The following is a 26,887-nucleotide window of genomic DNA, read 5'->3' as shown; positions in this document are numbered from 1 at the left end:
CGGACACGATTATCAATCGGGTATGCTGTACCTTACCGGATTCAACTAAATAGATTTAGATTTGGATTTGGATTTGGTTGAATATCCAACCCAGTACTGAACCGTTGACATCCCTACGTGGATCATGCCCTGAGAGAGTAAATGATCTGCTGCACACTGACTGCATCATTACATACCCAAATCTGAATCCAAATCTTAAGAAACTGATTTTATTTCGGATCTGGATCCAAACTAGAGATGGACTAATGGAGTGAATAGCCCTTTTAGCCTGCCCAAACTAAAAGGCACTTTGGACCCACTAGGCTAGTCTGGCTCAGCTGAGGATCCACCCACACCGAGATTGCAATAATGTCCAGCAACATCCAACCTAAATATGGATCAAGAATTTGGTTGATTCCTCACTTTAATAATTTCCAGTGGTTGGCCGTTGCTCAGAAGTACACCCACTGCATCATGAATCAGCTTGTCCCGGGCACTAGAATTGTTTGTTCGGATCCGGGTCAGATCCAGGTCGAGCTGGACCTGCACTCGATGTTACTGTTTGGGAACTTGTACTTCTGGTAGGAATCGAGAGTTCCGCTGGAATTCAGTCAAACTATAAAGATGGGACACCTAGGGATTGAAAAGGTAGCCGCATAGTGTTTTTTCAATCTTTAGGTAATTTTTCAAATTGGCTCCTAATTTTTTTGTATAATTCAAAAATACGATTAAACTTTTGTTATTGTTAATTAAAAAACACGGACAGTTGTCATGTAAAACCAAAGATGATCTAAAGATCTTGGAGGGCATGATGATCTATAAATAAATAAATCAATCAAAGAACGAATGGTATGAAAAGCCACCTAGTTACATCAGTTGTCATGCATGTAAAACAAAGAGTATATTCTAATTTTTTTAAAGGGTTAAAAGGTAATACCCTTGTACTAGTTGGAGATAGATTAGTAGCAACGAATTAATGGTAAAATTATTTCTTCCTGATCTACATAAACAAAAGTTTGGCACTTATTGAATGTTTCCAAGCGTTTAACGCAGCTTTGAATTATGCTAAAAAGTTAGATGCCATTTAAAAAAAAAAAATCATTGCTTTTCTTTTATAGGCAAACTAAGATAGGCCCCATGAAGTTGAAACTGAGACCTCTTGGTTACAATAGTGCAGAGCGTATGCAACCTTGCCATCTAGTTATTTCACTCCATTTGACTATCACAACATTTTTTCTTTTATATTTGCATTCGAAAGTGAAATTGGAAAATGTTGATATATTCAAGACATTTAGATACTTATAAAATAGCATATTATTTCATTAGATTCAAGGATGTGACGTGAACCAGACACGAATAGTTTTGACATGTAAGATCTCATCATTCAACAAAAACCCACTCTGTGATTTACTCTATCTATTTCATGATTTATTCTATCTATTTAATGACTGCAACAAAGAGAGATACATGTCCCACCATGTAGTATTTGGCAATCACAAGAATTGAGGCCTCACTTTCCCAATTCCATGAACTCCACCCATCACCTACCTCACAAACAAGGAAGCAGATCCCGTGTAGTGTTCTGGGCAGGGCAGAACACTTAAAAAACCTGGTTATAATCCAATTAAGCATCAACTCATCTATGGTTATGTTTGGGAGCATTGAATCATTTAGAAAAGTTTTAAAATTGGTGATTTGGTTCCCACCAAAAGTGCTTTAATAAGTTTAGTCTAATATCTAAGAGAAATAAGTTTTTCTAGTGGTTTAAATAGAGGGTTTGTTCTTTATTCTTTACTTTGGTAATTCATGTGTCTTGGGGTGGCTTGCAAACTTTGTTGCGCATTATGTAAGAACAGACGCGCTATTCGCGCACACGCTCACGAGCACGCAATGTGGCATTTTGATGACGCATTTTGCATACGCTCGCAGCGGTGCGAGGTGCGTATGAGGTGCAAAGGCCCATTTTGACCATTCGGTTTTCGAAATGTCTAGCCTTTTTAAACGATTTTAACATGCTTTATGATGCATTGTGACTGTTGGACAGCTTTGAAGGCCTTTGAGCATGACTGTTCAGGGACCTTTTTCGTCCTTATTTCAAACCGTCGGATTTATAGCCATTAATCTCATTTATCGCAAAACGTTTTGATCTTTCTAAGAAATCTATAAATCTCTTCTTTCTTCCGTCTTTTGAAAATAAGTATTTTCTGACTCTCCAGTGTTCTTTTTTCTTTCTTCTCGATTTGGCTTGCAGAGTTCAAGTATGGTAAAGATCATCTGTTTTTGCGAAGCAGTGACTCTCTTGAGGTTCAAACCTAGTTGTATCCTGGAAACTCAATCGCAACAAATTCATTTTCGCATCTTCGGAATTTCTGAAGTAGGGTGATTGAAGTTCTAAAGATAGTGATCTTAAGAACGTGCCTCTAGGCTTGAGATCCCTTTTCTGAAATCCTGTTTTGTCACAAGGTTGGAGTAACAGAATCGGCGATTGTGTTGTAGTTTCTACTCTCGCTGTTTGGGAGCAGTGGCATAATGCATTGGGACTTGTGTTAAGAGGCCCAACACCACATTTTAACACCTTTCACTAGAGGATGCTTTTGGCAACTCCCTCTCAACATCACGTTGGCAAATTCGGCAACACAATGAAACCGTGTTTCCATTCCATTGCAAGGCTCCCAAACATAGCCTACATGTTATAGGAGCGATGTGCCTCATTCTAATTGTTTAAATAATAATAATAATAATAATAATAATAATAATAATAAAGTCGCCCAAAAGGCAATGAAGGAGCATGCAATAGCAGACCACCTGACGTATCATCCGGTGCCTGACTATGAGCCAGTGCACATGAATTTCCTAGGCTCCTATTTTTTTGGTAGGAGAAGCAAACCAGAATATTGACAAAATTGGCAAGTCCCAGCTAGTGTGCGTTGCAAAGAAAGCAACACGGTGAGATGCAGCTAACTGGGGTCAGTGTTTGAATGCAACGTCACAGATCCCACTTCAAGAATTTATTTGGCAAGGGAAAGTCACGATCAATTAAAGACTGCTTTTCCTCAGGAAAAATAACAGGATATATGAAAATAAAATTGTTTTAGAAAAATATCATACATAAATAAAAAATTAAAATTTGTGCTAATATCATAATAGAACAAGCATAAAGTCGAAATATTTTCAAAATGCCATGATTTTATTAAGATTTTATCGTTTTCCACCAGTTGCAGTTTTGATTTGTGACTATGTTCTAATGGTTACAAACAAAAGAAGTTTTTGATGATCGGTTATGGAATCTTCATGTCGCATCCAAATTTCTGATGTCCCAAAACTTGGGTAGTTCACTTAAAAAATGGAAGAAATTGTTTGAACATTAAGCATGTATGAAAATGTCAAATTCTAGAAAGCCAGAATATACATGAAGCCATAACACTGATGCAGCATTCCAAAATGTGACCATGGCACTTGTTTGTGTTGCCATAGTCAATAGTACGGATGGATCCGCTTAGGTGACTAGGCTCTGTTTGGGAGCCTTGCAGTGAGATGAAAACACCATTTTCATGTTGCCAAAATATAGTTTTACCAAAATCTGGTATTGATGATGATGTTGCCGAAAGCATCCCCTTGCCAATGGTGTTGGGGCTGCCAACTCCATTATCAATGCAGTGCTTTGACAACACCACTGCTCTAAAACAGCAGAGTAGGAGAGCATTGAGAGAAACCACAACACACCTAGCATTAAAGGCTCTCAAACAGACTAAGGTTACGTTTGGGGAGCCTTGAACAGGAGGTTGTGTTGTGGTTTCTGCCATGCTCTCCTGCTGTTTGGGAGCAGTGGAGTTTAGGAAACAATGCATTGGGAATGGTGTTGGCAGCCCCCAACACCACATTTTAACACCTTTCATGAGAGGATATTTTTGGCAGCAACATCTCTCTATATCACATTGGCAAGACAATATTTTGGCCACACAGAAACCGTGTTTTTCATCCCATTGCAAGGCTCCCATAGACTAATATACAAGGCACCAGAACTGCACCTATATCTTCCTAACTGAAAGTGAACAATGATTACCATCAAGCACTTAGACTACTTGCACCTGTATGCCCTTAACTGCAACCCATCAAACACTTGAACTACTTATTTCTCAAAATCATGGTTTTGTAAGAAGTGTAGCCTCACCAACTACAAAGGTTGCTGAGAAAAAAGACTCAGGGTGATACAGAGTAGGCCTAGAAGGTGAACAAGATGTATGCAATTCCCACATAGTACAAAGATACAGATTAGACCTAGAAATTATTATGATGGGTACAACCAAACACAGGCACTTTCTTGAGCAGTTTATGGTATCGACTCTTCTTAATGTGTCACATGTACAAGCTCCCTGCAACAAAAAACAAGCAGTTCATGAGCAACTGCACATACTGCACGGAACACAAGCACCACTATGCAAGCATCCAAACAAGTCTGTTTGTACCACACTGAGTGATTGTGTATTTTCACCAGTTGCAAAACATCCCAACAGAGCATGCACATCATCCTGTGTGTGTGTGTGTGTGTGTGTGTGAGAGAGAGAGAGAGAGAGAAAGAGAGAGAGCACATTCATTTCAAGCCTCTGCTACACCTCTCATGGCAATCCATTTCCTTCATCCTTATTATGAAAGTGCTAGTCAATAAATACTCCATCTCAGTTCAATAACAAGAACGGCATGAGAAGAAAAAACTTGATGCATATTCAGAAAGGAAGAAAGCATCTGTCCTGCTCATATCATAATCTCCATTTTGTGTCCCTACCGCTTCTGATAAAGTGTATCCCGCCAAAAGAAAATTGAAAAAGGAAACTGAAAACAAAATTAATTATCTAATGCATAAACTGGGGTTCACCACGCCAGATACTCCGGAAAATCGAAGTCACAACCGGCAAAAGACCCACAAGTGCAATCTGAAGCTGTTCTGAGCTGCTAGTCCTAATAGTAACCTGCCCACTGCATTTGTTGTTCAGGCTAATGCCCAAGACAGTCTTAGTACCACGCCCCACCGAGATCTGGGTCCGCAAGTTGGTGCCTAATGCCAAGTCGTGCCGCCATCGCATCAGAGAGAGACCCAAAGTTGTCATATCCTGACCAACCGGATAATCTTTCTCCATGATCCGCGCCTCCAAGTTGGCACCATAAGCCACATCACTTTGTGTTTGTGTGGCTCCAGCACTGACCTCTAGACTCAACCGTTTTCCGATCGAGATCTGATCCTCCACCTTGATTCCAGTGGCTAGTGTCTCTCCAATGATAGTGAAAGACAATCCAGCACCAGTCTTATTCTTCTTGAAGTTTTTGAATTTTGATTCACTCCTGAAAATGTAAGCAAGCTGCTTTCCAACAGTTTGAACATCAAAGCCTGCCAGAGTAGAGCCATGATCGCCATGCTTCATCGAAATAGAAGAATCCATATGGATATTGAATTCTTTCTTGTCCTTCGTGATCTGAACTGAAAAACCTGCAGGAAAGCAGCCAAGAACAGCCAGGTTCTCCTCCAGGCTGACGCCATCGTATCCGCAATCATGATCCCAGCCATGGGTGTCCAACACGGGACGTGCAAGCATCTGAGATGCAACTGACTCCAGAAGCCGGTACCTGTATGCAGGGTTATCCCCATCGAATGTAGGCGACAATACCATGTCGGGAAGTGGCACCGAAACAGCAGAAGGCTCACCATTCTCGGGGTCAAATTCATAGGCCTTATTGCCAGTACCAGAACCACATTGCTTCTTGGCTTCTCTTCTCCGTCTCAACTCCTCCTTGAATTGCTTCTTCTGCAGCAGCTTCACTCGGTAATCATACTCCTCAAAATAGGCCTTCTTCTGCTCCTTGCTGAGCTTAGCTATCTGAGATTTTCTCAATGGCTTGAATGGTGGGAGCTGATCATACTCGTCGCCTTCTTCATCAGCATCAGCATCCGACAACTCTTCATCTGAAGAAAAGTTCTCATCCCCCTGATACGCAGAAGCAAGATTGGGGTGAGACCTTGGCTGCAGGAGTGAGGATAGCAGGTATGGAAGCTGTGATGACCGGTACCGGAGACCACCAAAGAAGAGTTTTCCAGCAGCCGGATCTTGCAGTTTCAATAGTAAATTCAATTCCGATAAGATCTTTATAGAATAGCATAACAGGAGCAACTGAGCCCGCCAACGCTGCCCGTTGGGAAGCACCTGGTGGCCGTCCAGATTTTGTCTGCAAGACGGGTGGTTCTCAACATGAACCACCGAATTCACAAGACGCATATCTCCTGCTGCGTGCCGGATGGAATGCTGCACAGCATGCGAGCGATGTGTGATGGATGTCTCATAACCAAGTGGGGTGCCACAGGGGCCATCAGGTGGTGCAGAAGATGCATGAGTCAGGACCACAATGGCATTGAACCATATAGATGCCCCAAGGTCAGAGGTAATTGACTGTAGCAAGGGAAGATCGTTGGAGTCAGGCGAGTGGGTGTCCATCCGATCGACATACAAAATGATATCTGGTGGGAATTTCTTCATGAACTTCCTTACAGACGATAAAATCTTCCTGTTGGTAGACTGTTCCATAACCGAAAGTCTTAAACCCGGAGTATCAATCACTCGAATCTTCACTCCGTCGACAATGCCAGTGATCTCTCTCACCACATTTGTAGCTGGTTGGAATGCATTAGTTTGAGTTTTCTCTTCATCGAATATAGAATTGATGGTTGCGCTCTTACCAACCCCAGTCTTTCCGATGATTAAAATGGTGCAGGAGAAGTCGATATCATGTTTACCTTCTTCCTCTAGCTTTCTTGCAGTTTGGCGAGCAGCGTCTAGGCTGAAAACTCTACTGCCTATTCTACCACGGTGCATACCCTCGGCAAGGCCCAATTTGTAAAGAACCTGAGCAGCAACCGCCTCCTCGGGTGAATGTCCTAATCTGTGAACAATGCGCAGAAACTTCACCCTGATCATGTTTATCTTCTCATAGCGGTACCTTTCTTCTTCATTCATGTCCTCTATTTCTGATTCTCTCGGAGCTGAGAAATCTGAAGGAGCAAAAGTATTTGAACGAGTTGAGCGGGGAACAAATGGCCTGAGCGACGGAACTGATGATCCCAATCCTGCTGGACCTCTACCTGAAAAGAAACCTGCAGTTCTTTGAGAGCTGGAGTCAGCATTGAGGTTGCTCGTGGCCTTCAACAGAGCAGTCAAGACATCAGAATCAAATAACACCTTGGCATGTTCTCCATCATCATCATCATCTCCTTCGGTGTTCACTGCTTCATCTGAATCAGATACCACAAGCGGGTCATCGGCAACTCTAACATCACAGCTTCCAGAGGTGTTTAAGAATTTCTCCAACTCAACAACAAAATTCAATTTCTTAGTTTTGTCATTCGCAGCAGTTGCTCCACCATCGCCACTATGAAACTCCTGTGGGTTACATCCGCCTGCAGATGTTACCAAATTGTCTGCATCATTTGGCACTTCTGAACCAGTTTTAGGTTTCACTTGGTTGTTTTGTGAATGACCTTCGGAATCAAGACCATCAGCAAAGGTATCATCGTCATCTCCTGCAACTGCAAAACTGGCATTGGATTCAACAAACTCCATACAGTTGGCACCTGCATTACTTAAACCGGGTTCAACTGGCACCTGCTGTAGGGCCTCAACTAAAACGACAGTCTCTGTTCCTAAATCAAGCTTTCTACAAGAGGCGGCAGCGAGGGAAGTATCATTATTTTCTTCTCCTTCAGCAGCACGAGAGCTCTTAGAGTCTAAGTTCTGAAGAAGAGACTCTTCAGTTACCAGTTCAGCTTTGTGATCAACACTGCTCTTCAGACCCTCAACAATAATGGATTTGCTAGACTTTGAGGACTCTACCACAGGTTCACTTCTTGATTCAGGTTTTTTATCAAACTCATAACCCAAAACCTGAGACTTTTCCCCTTCTTCAACGTCACAAACCTCATCTTTATCAACTCTTGCAATACCTATGCTCTTCGACTCTTCGCTATTCATGTAAGGGTCGACTCCTGACTCAGTTTTTCTATCAAAATCACTGCCCAAATCCCCACTTTCATCTACCTCTAGGACACCAATTCTGTTCAATTGTATGGTTTCTACCACAGGAATACTTTCTAAATCAGGTTTCATATCAGATTCGCTCTCCAAAACTGAAACTTCCTCTACATTTAAAACATCAACTTCCTTTGCGTCGAGCGCGTCACAAGCAGGGTGCTCAGTACCCACCTCAGAGCCATAAGCAGACCGAATACGGCTCCTTTCGACCCCAACAACACCAGTTTTCTCGGACAAGCATGAATCCTTCCCAAGCTCATCGATGACATCAATGGTCCCCGCTTCTGGCTTCCCCTCATTCATCCCAACCTCCACGCCGCCGATTCTCTCGGAACCAACACCATCTTCATTAGCAGAAACATCAGTTTCATGCTTCTGCACATCTTCCTGGACTTCTACACTGCCAACTCCTACGAATACCCTGGCATCAACAACAGGTTCGGTCCCTAATTCCGAGTCGCCCTCGTCCATCTCCACCTCCATAACGCCAATTTCCGCAGAACCAATGGTTTCAGCAACTGGGTCACTTATAAAATCAAAAATTTCGCCACCACCCCACGGAACCCCAATCCTCCCATCCTCTGCACCACCCCTCTCCCCTAATCCCACCGCCTCCGATTCCAAACTCCCCTCCTGCCCAACACCCACCAACCCCCTACCCCCTGGTTCAGCGGAAACCCTAACCACACGGGGAAACCACTCGCCCCCATCGCTCGAAACTCCGTCCCCACCTTCACCATCTTCGCCTTCCTCCGACACCTTCGCAATCGGCACCATTATTCGGCCGGGAAACGAAGAGCCGGCGTCGCTCCTCACAATCGGGACGACACCACCGTCGCCATCCTCCTCATCCACGAGGGCATCGTCGAACCACTCCTCCGCGTTCATGCGCAGCTCCCAACTCTCGGCTTCGGGCTCGGCGAAGGAGGGCCTCTCGGAAGCGGTCTCGAACTCGTCGTCCCCGCTTAAGAAGCTCGGAGAATCGTCGCTAGAGTGGCTCGCGCCAACACCATCGTCCCCATCATTAGCGCTAAGATGGCTGGCGTTGTCTTCGTTATCATCGTCGCTATCGGCGGAAAGGGGGGCTCTGATGGGCGGCATGGAGGAGGGGAAGGTGAAAGGGGACCCCTTTGCCCTGTAAAGCGCAGCAGCGTCCATGGTGGTGCGTGGTTTGTTTGGCTTTAGGGCGCAAACGTGATGGAAGACGTTGATCCTCTTCTCTATCCCCTTTTTAAGTTTTCCTTATTGACGTAGTCTCTTTCTCTCTTTTTTATCTCTCTTCGCGGGTTTGTTTATTCTTAATAGCAATAAATAAATATATACATGTTTTATTTTTGTTTTCTCAATTTCGTGCGTTTGTTGATTCTTAATAATGGATTCTTAAGTAAATCATAGGATTATATAAATATATGTTTTCGAAAGGTGTCTGTACTTTATGATCAAGAAGAAGTCACATTTCTTGAAAAGCCTTAAAAATTTTCAAAACCGTCTCCTATTTAAAATTATAAATGTTATTATTTTTATAACCTTTCTACCAATGGCACCTATCATTTTTTGTGCAAATTTTTTTTATATGGGATGTTTTGAGGTTTGATTTAAAAAAAAAATTATTTTTTTATGCAAAGTTATTACATTTTTTATATGAAGTAACTTAAGTATTTGTGCATTGTCGGTTCGAGTTTAAAAAAAAAAATACATATCTTTTATGCATTTTTTTGAAAATTATAATGCAAAGTAACTTAAGTATTTGTGAGGTTTTGAAGTTAGAGTAAAGAGATTTTGTATTTTTTTATGCGATGTTATTATATTTTTTGTGCAAAGTAACTTAGGTATTTGGGCAGTTTGTCGATTTGAGTTTAAAATAAATTTCATAATTTTTTATGCGAAGTAACTCAATTATTTACAATGTTTGGATGTTCAGTCGACCTCTCATATTCAATGCCCTAACTAAATTTAGGTTAAGCCTCTTAGGATTTTGCAATTTCATTTACAAAATATTTTGAAAACTTTGAAGTTTTTATTGAGTCTCCCTTGGCCTATAAAAGGGGGCTCTCATTGTTAGCATAAAGCAAAAAATCGAAATGATTGGAATGTTGTCGCTCTCTCTTTAATTGGACGTCACATGTACACAAGTTTTCGAGGAGGATAAAGGGGAGGCTATTGTGTGTTGGACATCAAATACTGAGAATGATGCCCTTATGAGGTGTTATTGCCACCTTTGAACTTATATCGACAAGTTTAGGGAAAGTTACGTGCAACATCCTTAAAAAATCCAACATTTTGAAAAAAAAAATTAAACCCCAAAATCTCAAAAAAAAATAAAAAACAATCAATTATTACAAAGTTTTACATGATCCTTGAGGGTAATGTGTCAACGAGTTCATTTATAACTGCATTCCAACTGTTTCAAATATTGCACGACCCGCATGAGCATAAGCGTGAGCGTATATTAGCCTCCCAATATCAGATACAGTACGGAATCAACCTTAGACACAACCTGATTGAGGTTATTACTCTAGAAACCATCACCTATAAAAATATATGTGAAAAACAAATTTTGTATAAGGGTTAAGACGATTGAGGAGTTACATAAAAGTTTGAGATTTACAATCATACGCGCAATTATTGCATAAAAAACGACAACATTCATAAGAAATCTAATTTTAAAATATTTATAAGTTCTCAAAAGTAAAGATCTAGAATCACAAGGTTTAATTATTTACAAGTTTATCAAAATCAAAATGTTTGGATCCCCCGGAGATTGTAATAGGTAAGAGTAGTGCCTCAAAGTGTGCAATAACCTATCATTTACTCAGTCCTCCAGAATAGTATCTGAAATATTGTAAGGCATTAACCATGTGCTCGTAGAAAACCTAAACTAAACTTGAAAAATACAAATTAAGTTTGTAATTGTATAACCAAAGTGTAATTTTCATAATTTATAAAATAAGGGTCAAGAAAATCTACAACAATAATCATTCACATAACATTCAATCATACATTCATATCCATGACATTCATTCATTCATATTTTTGGCATTCATCCATTCACATAAATGAATAATACGTAAATAATTCATGCATAATTTTGCAATATAATTAGGTCAATATCTCATTTGACAATGTCCAGTGTGAAACACTGGACTTGCTTTTCAAACAAGTCAGGACATTAGAGTCCCTCGCAAACATAGCATATGCTTCTATAGAGTTGCATATGACACGTAGGTCGAAGTCTCATTCGACCATTCTAGTGTACTTGATACACACATGCTTTTCAAATGAATAAGACATAAGAGTCTATGAAAATGTAAGCATTCACCTTCTTTTTTAAAAAAGAGCATGCACAGGACCAACTCATGACTATGATATGCATTCTTACATTTATTAAATCATCATATTTGTTCTTAGGACATTTAATGTGGTCTTGCATTTATATCACATATAAGGAATATACTTGACTCGACCTTTTCTGTTTTTCTCATACACACAAGCACCTCTCATGCAAACTATCAAGTCTCTGACTTAAAACAACAAGTCAATCGCATAACCTTAAATAGGTATCTTTCATTCACATGTAAATTCATATGCAATGACATATGTAATTATTAGTAAACTCTATATATATGCATCTATATGTTTATGCATATGATTGCAATGATTTTAAAAATCTAATGCATTATTTCTCTTGATTATTCAGACTCATATGGTACAAAAGAAGGTATAAGTGTCCAGAAACAACTATATGAGTATTTATTATTCTATGCATTTTATTCTCTCACCTATGACTTAATTATGTCTATCTCAGGCGGTCAATCTTGCAATGCAGTGATTGGAAGATGGATACAGAGTCTTCGTACCGACCTATGCTCATGTACGTCGCTCAAGTTAAAAATAAAATAAACATTTTTTCTTACTCTGTAGAGTTTTTGGCCCTACCCTGTGGATCCCCCAGGTAGGCTTGTCCTCTATACCTCTGTGGGGTGTGGGACAAAGCACATGCAGTCCTCCAACTCTCAAGTTACTTCATGAGGTTTGTACCATCTTTCCCTCTCTAAGGAAGACAAGGGATCAAGACAAACCCAGCCATATCTAAGAGTCTAGCTTTATTGTTGCCTCAATTAGACCCACAATCTGTGGGTTATTTTTATTATTAAATCGCATGTCACATTCTAATGTCATTATCTCACAAGATAACCCTCCCATGCCCTCATGCATGATTCAACAGTCTATGTTATATACATTACTCAAACAAATATGCTTTGATACATGGTAAATGTCATGATTCATTCATGCCCCAATTCATGAATCATTCAATTCAAAGTTCATATGCATGACACATTCATTGCATACATCACATGCAATATTCATATAAACATTCAATTTTAGCCATGCAGTCATATCAATCACGAAATATTTAATTCAATCATGCATATACATATATGTACCTACAAAAAGCACTTCATATTTTGTTATTTAAAATCATGTCAAGCATAATCTCCTTAACCACAACAAAAGAAAATTTCTATTCACATATATTCAAATCATGCTCAGCATGATCTTCAAACTACAATCATAACAATTTTAATATCCACAACTAAGTGGTGTGTGCATCATATTTCATACAACTATATATCATTTATCGCAATGCATTTGTATCACAAATACTTACTATGGGTATTTACCTGATTTGCACAATAGTTTGTACTTTATGCACATGATTTTTCTAGCCACGAGCGATACTTAGTATTAAATATCATTCACTTTATACTTGCATGATAATTTGCATATTATAATATATATTTTTAAGCATTCATATTATTATAAATGGATGAATAAATGTTTTTAAACACTTTCTATTTGCAAACACAAACTATGCATGTGCACGTGTGAAAACCGCACTTGCGATGTGTGTGTTAACATGGTTAACTACGCACAATTGCGCACACTCAAATATATTTTTATGACTTAATCAACATAATCATAACCATGCATAAAACCTCTTGCAAACTGAGTTTTCAATATACATGATACATATTTGAAAATTGATTTGAAATCTCCTTCAAAATCGCTTCTAAATATGGAAACTACACTCTCTTGGTCATTTTGTCGAATACTTAGCATGCAGCATAATTTCAAAGGCATAATCTAATTTTTCAGAATTATGATCATGTTATACAGAATTAAATCAACTCATTTAACCATGCTAATCATATTCTAATTAATATCGATAGACAAATTATGGTATAATCTATTAATTAAGCATCTCAAAAATCTAATTCACTCACATGGTACTTGTGTTACATGCTTAGGTTAACATGATGCACAAATACACTAGATTCCGACCAAAACAATTCAATTACACATTCAACAAGATTAGTTTAGGGATCCTACTTTTGAAGATCGAAGATTTGATATGGCGAAAGCTGAACTTCCAAGAGATTTTGCAAACCGCAATGAATTGTCACTTTGGCAATTCATTGCACACTTGGTGTGCGCATGCAACACCAAGAAAAAACACAACAATGGGTTCAGGTGGGCATTCTCTCACTGACGGCGAGTGCTACAACACTACACAAAAAATCAGGGGAATGTTGGGAAGTGAATCCTCAATAAAAATAACCTCATACTCTAATCGGGATGGGCAATTTCCCCCAAAATCGACCCCAAACAACACCAAATCCACCAAGGCTGAACTGGTTTACTATAGAAGAGTGTTCTCCTCTGTTTGCACTCAGTCCCAAGCATCTCAAATGCTGGCACAAATTTTAAGACACCTGAATATCAATAGAAAAATGATTTCCTTAAAGAAATTGGTTTGAAGTTTATGGAAATCAAATTAAGAAGTAGATACAACAAGCTCCATGCTAAAGCTGCTAACAGAGGTGGCGTCAAACTACAATGTATGGTTCCCAAGGCTGAGAAACAATAACAAAAATTGAGGGATTCTCATTTACGGCAATCGATTTGAAAAAAATGCTCAAAAAGAAAGAATCAAAGAAGCAAATGATAGAGGAGAGGGATTACATACCTCTACATGCCAAAGGGGTTGTGTGATTGTTCAATTCGGTTGTGACACTGGTTGAAATTAGCATAAAATCCAAGAAAACTCTAATTTAGGAAAATTGGCTAGGAGAATAAACCCAAAAAAATGAAGAAAAGGGAAAGAAGAAGGAGGTGAAGGAGATAGCACTCACCTTCATGTTGAAGCAGTTGTGGCTGGCATAAATCCCTAGGTGGAACAATAGCATGCATCACAAGGTAGCCAGCTAGGAGAAAGGAAGAAGTGATGGGGTTTTCCAAAACCTAAAATGAGAATAGGGAGAAAGAGGGGGTGTCGACCTCTCTTGTGAGAAAAGGGGATAAAACTAGGGTTGGGGTGCCCTAGTGGGCCCCACCTATCTCCTTTAGGTGCCTATTCAAATTGGGTCCTTTCGGTTTGGATCCAAAAAGCCTAAACACTCTAAATTGATTCCTAGATTAAAACCCATATTTAAAATAAGTATTAAATGCTATTGTTATTTAAATATTACTTGAAGTTCAAATTAGAAATTACTTATAATTGTATTTAATCATCTAAAACCCAAAAACCCTAATTTAGATTGGCCCATTTGGGTTTAAACCCATATGGACTTCTAGTCCATTCTAAAAATCTATAAATTTTTTCAAAAAAAAAAATCATCATACAAACTCAAAATAGCTATACTAATTCTAAATAGTTTCTTGTTTTAGTACTTTCTAAAATAATAGTTATATTTGATTAAAATGTTTTTGATAAATTATTTATGACCAAAATACCCTTTGATAAAATTTCTTTCGAAAACCATTAAAATACATCTAGTTAGGTTCAAAACACTTAGAAAACATTTAAATGAGTTATGACTCACTAGAATAAATAATTTTGAGGAGAAATTAAATATTTCAAATAGTAATTTATCTGAAATAATTCTAAAAATGTCAATTTTACTTTTTTTGGTAGAAAAGAGTAATTAAACAAGTAAAATACCAATAAATAAAATTTAAAAGCTAGAAACACATTTCTAACTTGAGGATAAAGTTGATTTCTTTATTTATTTATAATATAAAAATTTTACAGGTTTTACATTAAGCTTGCATTATCTTGTGACTCTTCTCATACACAATTCAATTTTCACAGTGTGTTAGAGCGGATACTCCCCCAATTTTTAGAGCGAGTTGGTTTGAAATGTGTAGATAGTCTGCGGTGAAAGAAAAAAAAGGAAAGTTAACAAAAAAATACCAACACATTAAAGGCAAAGGGTTGGTTTAAGCAGTCAGTTTCATTACAACTATTCTCAAACCAAGCCCTTGCCTGAAATGTGTTGACTCTTTTTTGTTAACTTTTTCTTTCATCGTAGACTGTCTACACAGTTCAAAGCAACTCGCTCAGAAAATTGGAAAAGTATTTGATGCTAACGCAATGTGAAAATTAGATTTTGTATGAGACGAGTCACAGGACAACACAAGCTTAACTTTCTCTAAACTTGTCGATGCAAGTTCAAAGGATACTGCATCACCTCACTGGGTCATTAGAATGAATGATTGTTTGAGCATGCTCATTTGTTAATGAATGAAATCAAATTGATTCATTATAAATTTGATTCATTGACAAATTAATGGTGTTGTATGAGTAAGTTCATTTGTTAATTAATAAAATCAATTTGATTCATTGTAAATTTGATTCACTGTTAATTCAATTCATTTATAAATTTGATTCACTGTCATTTTTTTATTCGCATAGACTATTAAAAGGCAAAAATTACAAACCTACGAAGTCCGCATAAACTGCACAAATACATGATTTATTTCACGAATAAAATTTATGAAATTTGCATAAAAAATAAGTGAACTTGCATAAAAAATAGTGAACTTTCTTTTAAACTCGAACCTCGAAACTTCACAAATACTTGAGTTACTTCGCATAAATTTTTTTACTAAATTTGGATAAACAATCTGCGAGCTTTCTTTTAAACTCAAACATCAAAACATTGCAAATACCTTAGTTACTTTACATAAAGAATTTACTAAATTCACATAATAAATTTGTGATCTTTGTTTTAAACTTGAACCAACAAATTGTGCAAATACCTTAGTTACTTCGCATAAAAAAATAAAAAATACACATAAAAAACTGTAAAATTTCTTTTAAACTCGAACCTCTAAACCTCACAAATAGTTGAGTTACCTTGCATAAAAATTTTACTAAATTCGTATAAAATATGTGTAAGCAAACTTTCTTTTAAACTCGAACTTCTAAACATCGCAAATACCTGACTTTCTTTGCATAAAAAAATATGCAATTCACATAAAAAGTATGTGAATTATCTTTTAAACTTGAACCGACTCTTGAGCTCCTCTATGTTATATAAATAGTAGCGGTGAAGACATCGCATATTCTAGACATCTAGTACTTCTTTCAATGTGGTCTCAGATAGTATACTAGTAAATATGCATATATTGAGTTAAAGTTGTGATTTGCTTAATAATTTTTTTTTTAAATCTTGTTTCCGAGATACATTTGTAATTATTGTATTTATTAATTTTTTTATTAGTAATACTAAAATGTCTATAACTTTTAGAGTCTTATTTTAACTAAAATTATTACTTAATGAGTAATGACCTTGTCAATTAAGAAAATGTGGTTGGAGATTGGCATCAACTAGGACTCTTTTTATTATTAGGAGTTGGGAGCCCATACTCTATAAATAGAAGGTATCAAACTGAGGAGGAGCAATGGAGAACTCATCCTGGGTAGTCTTGTGCTATGTAGCCAAAAAAGCACGCCCAAGTATGTTTCATCCAGTGTGCTCTTAAACTTAGGGTGGACACAAAAGCTTGTGCCCAATTTTTTTTTATGGTGGTTTAAGTTAAAGCAATTTTATCTAACATTATGCCTTATTTTTTTCTTTTTTTTTCAATCAATGTGGATTTGAAAGCATTGTCTAGTAAAATGTACAATTTTTGTTTTTTTCTTTCTTAATGTCATTATTGATTTATGTATATTATTTATTCAAATTCATGCTTAAATCAAATACATATATTCAGGTCGAATCATAACCTAAAATCATATAGCATTTGATATAGTTAGCTTGTGAAAGCCATGACTTTGGAACTGTATATCAGAATTTGGTGATTTTTTATGCGTTAGAAAGCTTATTCAATTCTCTAAATTCTATATTTTTGAGCAAAAAGAAAAATCTTTTTCTTTGTATTCAAAATTATACGGCAATCAAGCGGTTTTCATTTTGGCATATTTGGTTGCTTATTTAAATAAGCTTGATCTTAATTAAAATCATATCAATGATTTTTTATTAACTATATGTTTATTTCTATTTGCAAGTATAGATTATTTGAAAATTGTCCTATCTAGATATGTTTAGATATTTTAACTGATTTTATATATTAATTTAGAATATTAGTTTGGCCATGGAGATTTTATTTGCATATTTAATTTGACATGTCATAGGAGTCATATATAAAAGTGTATATCTTCTATCATTACTATGATTATTTCAAATAAATAAAAATAAAAAGAGACGAAGATGTTTTTTTATAAAATAATACAATTAAATTCTACTCTTAACTGCAATCATGTGTGAGTATTTCATATTTGATTGATAATATTCATTGTAGTATTTGAATTTTATAAGTTTATACTAGTTTTTTAGATCTTGACTTGCCACATTTTTCAACACTCCTTCCATTAGAATTACTATTAGTTATGGATAGTAAATTCTTTTGGATAGGTTGCATGATAGATTTAGCTTTTTTACTCTTAGCTTGCACTACCTTTCTTGAAATGGCTTGCTCGAATTCTGACTCTAGCCTGCCCAACTATTGCCTCATGTCCATGAATCTCACGGACCCGATCAACTTGATTTGAAGAGCATTTTTTTTTATAATCCAAGAGATAAAATCCCCCATCACCTACCGCACATTGGCTGGCCTCCGGTTGGTAAAACCCTTGAGGTCCTTGTTGCCCACCAAGGAATACACCTAGCTCCGACCTTAAAGCAAAGGACGCCCACCCATGGGTTTCGAACTTGTGATTTCGTATCAACTTGGAGACATTCACAAGTTGCCCCTACACGACGCAGAGCATTCAACAACCATCTTAGGTGTCGCCTAGCTAGAATTTGACTCCCCATTAATAGCATTATGATCTGCCACTGGAAGGGAAACTAAATTATATCATTCTTCACCTCCGTGTCCTCCATGCCTAAAGCGTCAAAACTATTATGCATCTCCATCCGAGGCTTTTCTTTTCCTTCCTCTTCCCTTCCTGTCAAGCACTATTCGACTTAGGCATGGCCTCCTTAAGCTTAGAACCAATGTCGTTAGATTCATATCGGCCTCATCGATTCAAGTGAATCGGCTGATTCCAATTCACCTTTGGATCTAACTCAATCGACCAACTTTTAACCAGCAGTCGACACATGCTAAAAAAAAATTAAAATAATATTAATAATGATTACATTATTAAAAACTATTTTAAGCAGTTTTATGATTTATTTTAAAAAAAAAAAAAGCTGAATCCCATGACATAGTGGGATGGGGTCTAGAACGATTGACGGGCAAGCCTAGGTTCAAATCCCATGGGTGTCAGCCCCTGTTTAAGCCGAAGCTTGGCAGCTTTCTAAGGTCCAAGGGTAAGCCCTCAGAGTTTTATGCTGACAGGACAGCCGAATAATAAAAAGAGCTGAATCAAGTCAACACATCCCCCGTCAGCATGATTGGTGGACCTATAGACTGAGAAAAGAGCTGTTCACTGATTCTTGATTCGTATCCAATGGTTTACTATTATTTTCAATGAAGTGATCAGCACTTGGCTTACTTGGTGTTCTTGTAACGTGACAACTTGGCTGAGCAGAGACAGCAGACTGAGACTTGGCTGACTTTTGTATAATTAAACACATCAATCTCATCTGTGAGAGAGACATGTTTTATAAAAGGTCACCCACTAGTCAAACCATGTCGACCCACTTCATTGTGATATATAAATCATTCAATTGAATATAATCTAATTATTTAAATAATAATGTTTTAGATGCTTCCACATTGAGTTTGATTATACCTTTCTCAGATCCCTCTTCTTTGATTTTGTTTTACAGACAGTAGTAGTATGTTTTATATATAATATGTTCACTCAGTGCCAGCAATTTAATATTGATATTAGTATACTTCACAATAACGGTGCGTTTATGCAATAAACCAATGGGAATAGCATTTGCTACTCTCATGTGCAAGAAACACTCCATGGGAAAGGTTGTTTTGAGCAACATTGGTCAAAATAATTGGAATATATTTTTTTGAGGTAAAAATATGTTTATTTGAGGGTTCCAAGTTCAAGTTCCTTACCTGCGAGGGTAGCAAACATGATCCCAACAAACTAATGTAGTCTAGAAGAAAAGTCCAGGGGATCAAGCTTTTTTAGCTTTCTTTTTCCAAGAATGAAAATAGTTAAAAATATGCCAATGAGTTGAATAAAATAAAAAATACACAATAAGCCAGACAAGAAAAAATCAAAAAGTAATTTTTATTAATTTGTTTATGATGATTTTTTTTTGCAGTAAATGATGGCTAGTAGTTAGGGATGCAAATGAATCAGATACAGCCAAACATTTGATCCGAGTCCATGTTATTTCCAGTTTTTTTTTTTAGAGAAGATATTTCCAGATTTTGATCATTTAAGTAAAATCCTAATGTGCATTCAGAACATATTTGGTTTTGTTTAATCAGTTTATTTTTGGATTCAAGTTGGATTCGGATCCATAATTTATGTCAAGTGTGGGATTGGTTCAATTGGTTACATTCATGTAAATAGCTTATCTTTATTTTTATTTTCAAATCCAGTATTACCACATGTATTTCAGGCTTGAATTCATCGGATGTGATATGAATCTGAGACGAAAACAAACCAATGTTTTAGTTCCACCTTGAACAAAGACTCAACATCAGGTTTAAAATTGTTGACTCAAGACACTTTCACTTGTGATGTATCAAAGCAAAATATTGATAGGGAGCCACCTAATTCTGGTCCTTCAAGTTAATGAAGCAACACAAGAACTAGGGATGCAAACGGTTCGGACAGGAACAGCTAAATACATGGGAGAGTTGGATCCAGACGGATCCAAAATTAGTAAAACCTCCATCCAGGATCCGACCCATTTGCATCCCTAACAAGAACACTCCATTTGCAATAAAATGAAGCAAGATTAAATGCTGCATTTTAAGACATGTTTGTGTGCCACGAAAACATTAGCACGAAGCATTTCCGCTGGCCCCACCGTTGCAACGCAAACATGGCACCCATTTTCCTTGAAGAAAGTGAGTGAAAAGATCAGGTGCAATATGATTGCACAAATATTTGTGCATTAAGCACCTGATCACCCTCCATCTTGGGGGACAGGTTCTGTCAGCTGTGGGACCCAATACTTGATGGAGGGCGAACGGGTGCTTAATGCACAATTTTTTGTGCAATTATATTGCACCCGATCCGAACTCAGAAAGTGAGCCCCCAAATCAACAGAATTCCGATTTTGTTGCCGTGGGAAGACACTCCGTACGGATTGCAGCATGGCGCCTCGTCCCGTACGTACACAAATGCAAAGGTCCCTGGGACAAACACTAAACAGAGAAAACAAGAGAACTTGTGGCAGTCAGCAACTATGTCACAGGGATACTCCAATATACAATTCCATGCTGTGACCCTTTTTAATAGAAAAATAGCATGTCCCGTGTCCTTGTGACATAGCTTATCAATGCTGCCAATGCAGAGGAATTTGGCAATGTCAATCCGTACACTTCCAATTTGGATTTTTCCACGATGGTAGGTAATTGGCAACTTACTTCCGGTTCACAACTAGCGTGCTACACTATCCTCATATACTTGGTAGATCCTCTGGTTCAGACGAAAGTTCCATACAAGCTACAGAACAATAATCTTGAGATACCAACCACCAATATTCCCTGATGTTAATTATACTGCAAATAATGCAGTTTCCTTGCTTCTTGAAATTTGCCCGAGCATGTTTGTTAGCAGGGTTACTGTACATAAGAACAGCATTGTACATTTGCATTTCAACAAGAGTTTCCAATGTGATGAATTCCTCTAATGTCAATAATCAGTATAACAGGAGATATAATCAATAACGTACAACTGAATATGCTGTAAATCACCTTGTAACCCTGGCAAATTTGAGGACCACCGCCAGAATTTGATCACAACCAAGCTATGTCCCTTTCTGAAAGCAAAAAACGGTCATAACAGTGCAGAAACGAGTCATGGTCTGATATTGCAAACACTATAACAGAAAGTAGGAGGTAAAGATCATGAAATCACATGTTCCGTGTAAATTCTCAATAGAAGCAAAAAAAGCAACAGTCGCACCATGTTGACAAAGTCATGGGAAACTATGAGAGTAGAAATAGAGGACCACATGCAAAGCATGAAAACATGGGCGCTTGCAGATCAACCAATGAATTCAGACTTTGGTTGAAATAAAAGAAATATAAACACATTGTCCACTCATGAACAAAAGTAAAATTGCAAAACCTCAAAACCAGTTATGTATCATGAAATGCATCAAATTTTAGGCTTTTCAGATTTTTTTCTCCCATACAAATCAACCGTTAAAAAGAAAGAAAGTCAAAAGAAATATAAACCTGTTTTACTTTTTCTCGCTTCTTTCCTTTTCGGCGTCTATGGGACTTTATCTAGAGGGAGCGCAGTTTCCTCTCAACTTCCTCTAGTGGCTGTCCAACATAAAGCTGGAGCTCCTCCTTCCTCTCAACTTTTACATTCATGGAGCCTGATTTTACCCCTTTGAGAAGTTCCTGAAAACAGAAGACACACACACCTTGCCTTTAGCATATCTTAGTTTTGCATGTAATAATACATATCACTAGCTAATGTTTGATAAGACATGAAACAGGCGAGGGCGAGAGGGAGGTGGGGAGGGGTGAGGAATTGAGGGGCATGTATTTTTCCTCTTTAGCAACTCCTTGAACAGACAAATCCTGCACCCAATATCTAGAAGGAATAGAATTAAGTAGAAAAGTTTTTGCTGTAGAAATAACCAGTATATGCCCTGAAGTTTTATGAATGTAAGATGATTTAAACTGCTTTATATGGCATTGGTATGCGGATGAAATTCAGCAAGGTTACCATATTGGCAGCTAACAGAATATGCACTTATGGTTGGACAATAACATATCTGACCATTTGTGCAAACTTAAGGTGAAGCTGAAGGCCTTAATTCAGGTTTTATCCAACACAGGATAATGACAGCCAAACCGCAAGAGTATGAATCACAAAATCTCTTTCATTGTTCAAATTCTTACTCAATTTTGTTTTGATCATAAACAAACATGACCCTTTCTCTTCCACAAAGACTCGCCAATGAAGATACTCTTAATATTGCCAAATTATAAAGCAAATTTGGTGGCTTGTTTTATAAGAAGCAAGCAGCAGCTAGATGGTATTTTGCACATCATATCAACATCTAGACCTGAATTTTGAATAGTGGGCCAAAAGTTTCAGAAATTTCCAAGTACCCCACCTGATAGGTGGGGAACTGTCCATGCAGCCTGCTGGCCCATGAATTCTTCAAAACAGGGAGGAAGGCTTCTTTTGATAAGAAAATCATTTATGAGACAGAATATTGTGGTTGGAAAGTATAAAATTAAAAGAATCAAGCAACACTGTTTGACAATGGAGATAAAACTAGAAGCTCTCTGTCATAATGGCATTACCCAACAACAACAACAACAACGCCTTCATCCCAAAACAATTGGGGTCGGCGATATGAACCAAAAAAGAAAATCATTCTGGGTCTTCCACATGAATCCTTCTCCTCCAATCATTTCTATCCAATGCCATGTCCTCGGTGAGGTTCAAAGCATTCATATCCTTTCCTATCACCTCCATCCATGTCTTCCTAGGACTACCTCAACCTCTTTTAACTAATATATTTTCCTATTTCTCCATCCTTCTAACTAGAGTATCATTAGGCCTTCGTCGAATATGTCCAAACCGCCGTAAACGATTCTCTCTCATCTTATTTTCAATGGGTGCAATGCCTACCTTCTTACGTATCTCCTCGTTTCGGATCTTATCTTTTATTGTATTTTCACACATCCATCTCAGCATACGCATCTCAGCTACACTCATTTTTTGAATATAATGTCTCTTGGCAGCCCAACATTTCATACCATATAGTAAAGCGGGCCTAATAGTCATCCTATAAAACTTTCCCTTCAACCGCAATGGCATTCTACGATCGCACAAAACTCCAGTTGCACTTTTCCATTTCATCCACCCAACCTTTATCCTATGATTTACATCTTCATCAATTTCTCCATACTTTTGAATGATAGATCCCAAATATTTGAAACAATCATCCACCAGTATTTCTTGCTCACCAAGCTTCACTGCACTCCCATCACTACTTTGTTGCTTACTAAACCGACATTTCATGTATTTTGTCTTACTCTTACTCAACTTAAAACCTCTTGCTTCCAACGTATGTCTCCATAATTCTAACTTAGCATTAACCCCAGCTCTAGAGTCATCAATCAAAACAATATCATCAGCAAACAACATACACCACAGCACATTTTCTTGAATTGATCTCGTAAGCTCATCCATCACTATAGCAAATAGGAAATGGCTTAAAGCAGATCCTTGATGTAACCCAACCGTTATAGGAAAATTGGTTGTCACCCCTCCACAAGTGCGGACATTGGTTACTACTCCTTCATACATATCCTTATTTATACTAATGTACTTGAGAGAAACACCTTTCTTCATCATTGTCCACCAGAGAACGTCCCTAGGTACTCTATCGTATGTCTTCTCCAAATAAATAAAAACCATATGCAAATCTTTGTTCCTTTCTCTATTTCTCTCAATAAGTTGTCTAAGAAGATGTATAGCTTCCATAGTTGATCTTCCAGGCATAAAACCAAATTGATTCTCCGATATCATGACAACCTTCCTCAACCTAGACTCAATCACCCTCTCCTAAAGTTTCATTGTATGACTCATGAGTTTTATACCACGATAGTTTGTGCAATCTTGTATATCACCCTTATTCTTATATAGAGGCACCAAAGTATTCTTCCTCCACTCATTAGACATCTTATTTGTCCGCCAAATCTTGTTAAAAAGATTTGTCAACCATTCTAAACCTTTCTCTCCCAAGCATTTCCATGCCTCGATAGGTATACCATCTGGGCCAACTACCCTTCTTGATTTCATTTTCTTCAAAGCCTCTGCAATTTCTTTCTTTTGAATCTTGCGCATGAAGTCACGATTCATCTCATGAAAAGGAATGGAGAAGTCTCCAAGATCCTGAGCATGACTTTCATTAAATAGCTTATCAGAATAATCTTTCCATCTCTCCTTAATCTCCTCATTTTTGAATAAAACCCTTTGCGTTTCATCTTTGATACATCTAACCATACCCAGATCCCTCGATTTCCTATCTCTTATCTTTGCAAGCCTATAAATATCCTTCTCGCCCTCTTTGGTATCCAACTTGTCATAAACCTCCTTATATACCTTATCCTTCGCATTCTGAACTACTTTTTTAGCTTCCTTCTTTGCTATCATATACTTCTCCAAATTCTCATTATCATGACTCTTACTTAGATTTTTATAACACTCTCTTTTAACCTTAATAGCTAATTTGACATCATCGTTCCACCACGATGTATCCTTACCTAGCGGTGCACCGCCTTTAGACTCACCCAATACCTCCTTAGCTACCTTTCTCATGCCACCCGCTATCTTATTCCATATTGATTTTAAATCCTCCTCGAGACACCAATCAACTTCCTTAACTACCTGCTCTACAAACATCCTTTGTTTAGCTCCTTTCAGTGCCCACTACTTAATTCTAGGATCTATCCCTTTTGCAGCATTATCTAATTCTAAGATCTAAAATTAAGACTATATGATGTGTAGCTACACTTTCTCCCGGTATAACCTTACAATCGATGCAACAACCCCTATGACCAGTATTAACCCCACTTTTAAATGTTACTAGATGCAATAACCCATAATGGCATTACCCAGCAAAGAAAAAACTTTAGCCTTTCCACCGGAAACTAGTAACTTCCTAGAGACTAGCATCCATGACCTCTTCACCACAGGCCTCTGGACAACCAACATACTTTCACACAATTTAACCAAAATCTCATCATAGTCGTACAATGAAAAAATCTATCTGACTAGTATTAACCCCACTTTTAAATGTTACTAGATGCAATAACCCATAATGGCATTACCCAGCAAAGAAAAAACTTTAGCCTTTCCACCAGAAACTAGTAACTTCCTAGAGACTAGCATCCATGACCTCTTCACCACAGGCCTCTGGACAACCAACATACTTTCACACAATTTAACCAAAATCTCATCATAGTCGTACAATGAAAGAATCTGTATTGTTCCCCCCCCCCCCCCCAACCATCCTCTCATTACTCCATCTATTTATATGACGTTACCATAAATAGTCAAGAAACATGTACAAATGTCTGAGGATGCATGATGGGACATTGCACTTGTTATCTATGTTGCTCCGTTCCCAAGCTCGGATGAAAGAACTAGAGTTTCTACACCTATATCTGACCAGTTTTCATAGCTACAGCACCAGAAAGTAGCCCTACAATGTCAATAATTGAACTTGCCAAGGCCCAGTTTCACGGTTTTAACATGATTTCATCTTGAGATCAGTGTTGATATCACTGAATGCAATTTTGCCACTCCTTGATCAAAGCAGGTTATATGTTCCCCCCCCCCCCCGATGATTCACTGAATCCCACGTCTATGTTCGGGGCTTTGAATGAGCACCACATATACAAGCACATGGGGCTCGTATTCTCGTGTATGTTGACATAACTTTGCATCGGACTCTGGTGTTGTTGCAAAGACTTAAGTACCCTTTATTGCTATTCTTCTCATAAAGTGATGGTTTGAGAAAATGACAAAAATGCCTTTCATTCAAAAAAGAAAAAACAAATAGTTCAAAAAAAGGACAAACATGTCCTCCATCCAGAAAGTCGAGGATGATGTTGACTCTTTAAAGTCTTCTTCTTTTTCTGTTCAAAAAAAGGACAAACATGTTTTCTTCTTCTTTCTCCGTAAAACACTGTAAAACCCTTTCTCTCTCTAGAGAAGAAATCAAGGAAAACAAAGAGTTCTTCCTGGAGAAGGCCATGAACATCAACCCTCTCACTCTCTCTCCCTTCTCTCTCTACTTCTGTGCACATCCAACAGACGATCCTACATTGCTGCATCGTCATCTTCTTCTTCTTCCTTCTTCGTAAAACACTGTAAAACCCTCTCTCTCTGTAGAGAAGAAATCAAGAGAGGTAAAGGGTTCCTCCTGGAGAAGGCCATGAACACCAACCCTCTCACTCTCTCTCCCTTCTCTCTCTCTACTTGTGTGCCTGATTTAGAGTTTTTGCCCTTACAGGAGGGGGGGTCCGGGGGCTCCCCCCCGGCGCGGATCCCGCTGCGCGGTCAGCGGGCGGGGGTCCAGGGGGCAGCGCCCTCCGGACCAAAATTTTTTTGGGCCTTCCAATAATGATTTGTAGTGTTATCGGGCTTTCCTACAACGATTTGTAGCATTTGTAGTATTATCGGGCTTTCCTAATTTGCGGAAGACACTACAAATCGCTATAGCGATTTGCGGAAGACACTACAAATCGCGGATTTGGAATATGACCTCCGGTTAGGGAGATATGACTCTGACAAGTTGGTCCTAATTTGCGGAAGACACTACAAATCGCTATAGTGATTTGCGGAAGACACTACA

General features: G+C 37.9%; 1 pseudogene across 1 annotated transcript; it reads right to left on the bottom strand.

Annotated features, from left to right (window-relative positions):
• Nucleotides 1-4,569: 4,569 nt before the first annotated feature.
• LOC149833616 (translocase of chloroplast 120, chloroplastic pseudogene) lies at nucleotides 4,570-9,289 on the bottom strand (annotated as a pseudogene). Its single transcript, XR_016432460.1, has one exon. The product of XR_016432460.1 is annotated as a translocase of chloroplast 120, chloroplastic pseudogene (transcript).
• Nucleotides 9,290-26,887: the final 17,598 nt, after the last annotated feature.

Source organism: Nuphar pumila, chromosome 6 (assembly GCF_984573655.1).
Source record: "Nuphar pumila chromosome 6, dmNupPumi1.hap1.1, whole genome shotgun sequence".
NCBI lineage: Eukaryota > Viridiplantae > Streptophyta > Magnoliopsida > Nymphaeales > Nymphaeaceae > Nuphar > Nuphar pumila.
The sequence above is the reverse complement of the archived record's forward strand: the minus strand, read 5'-3'. Positions and strand labels throughout refer to the sequence as shown.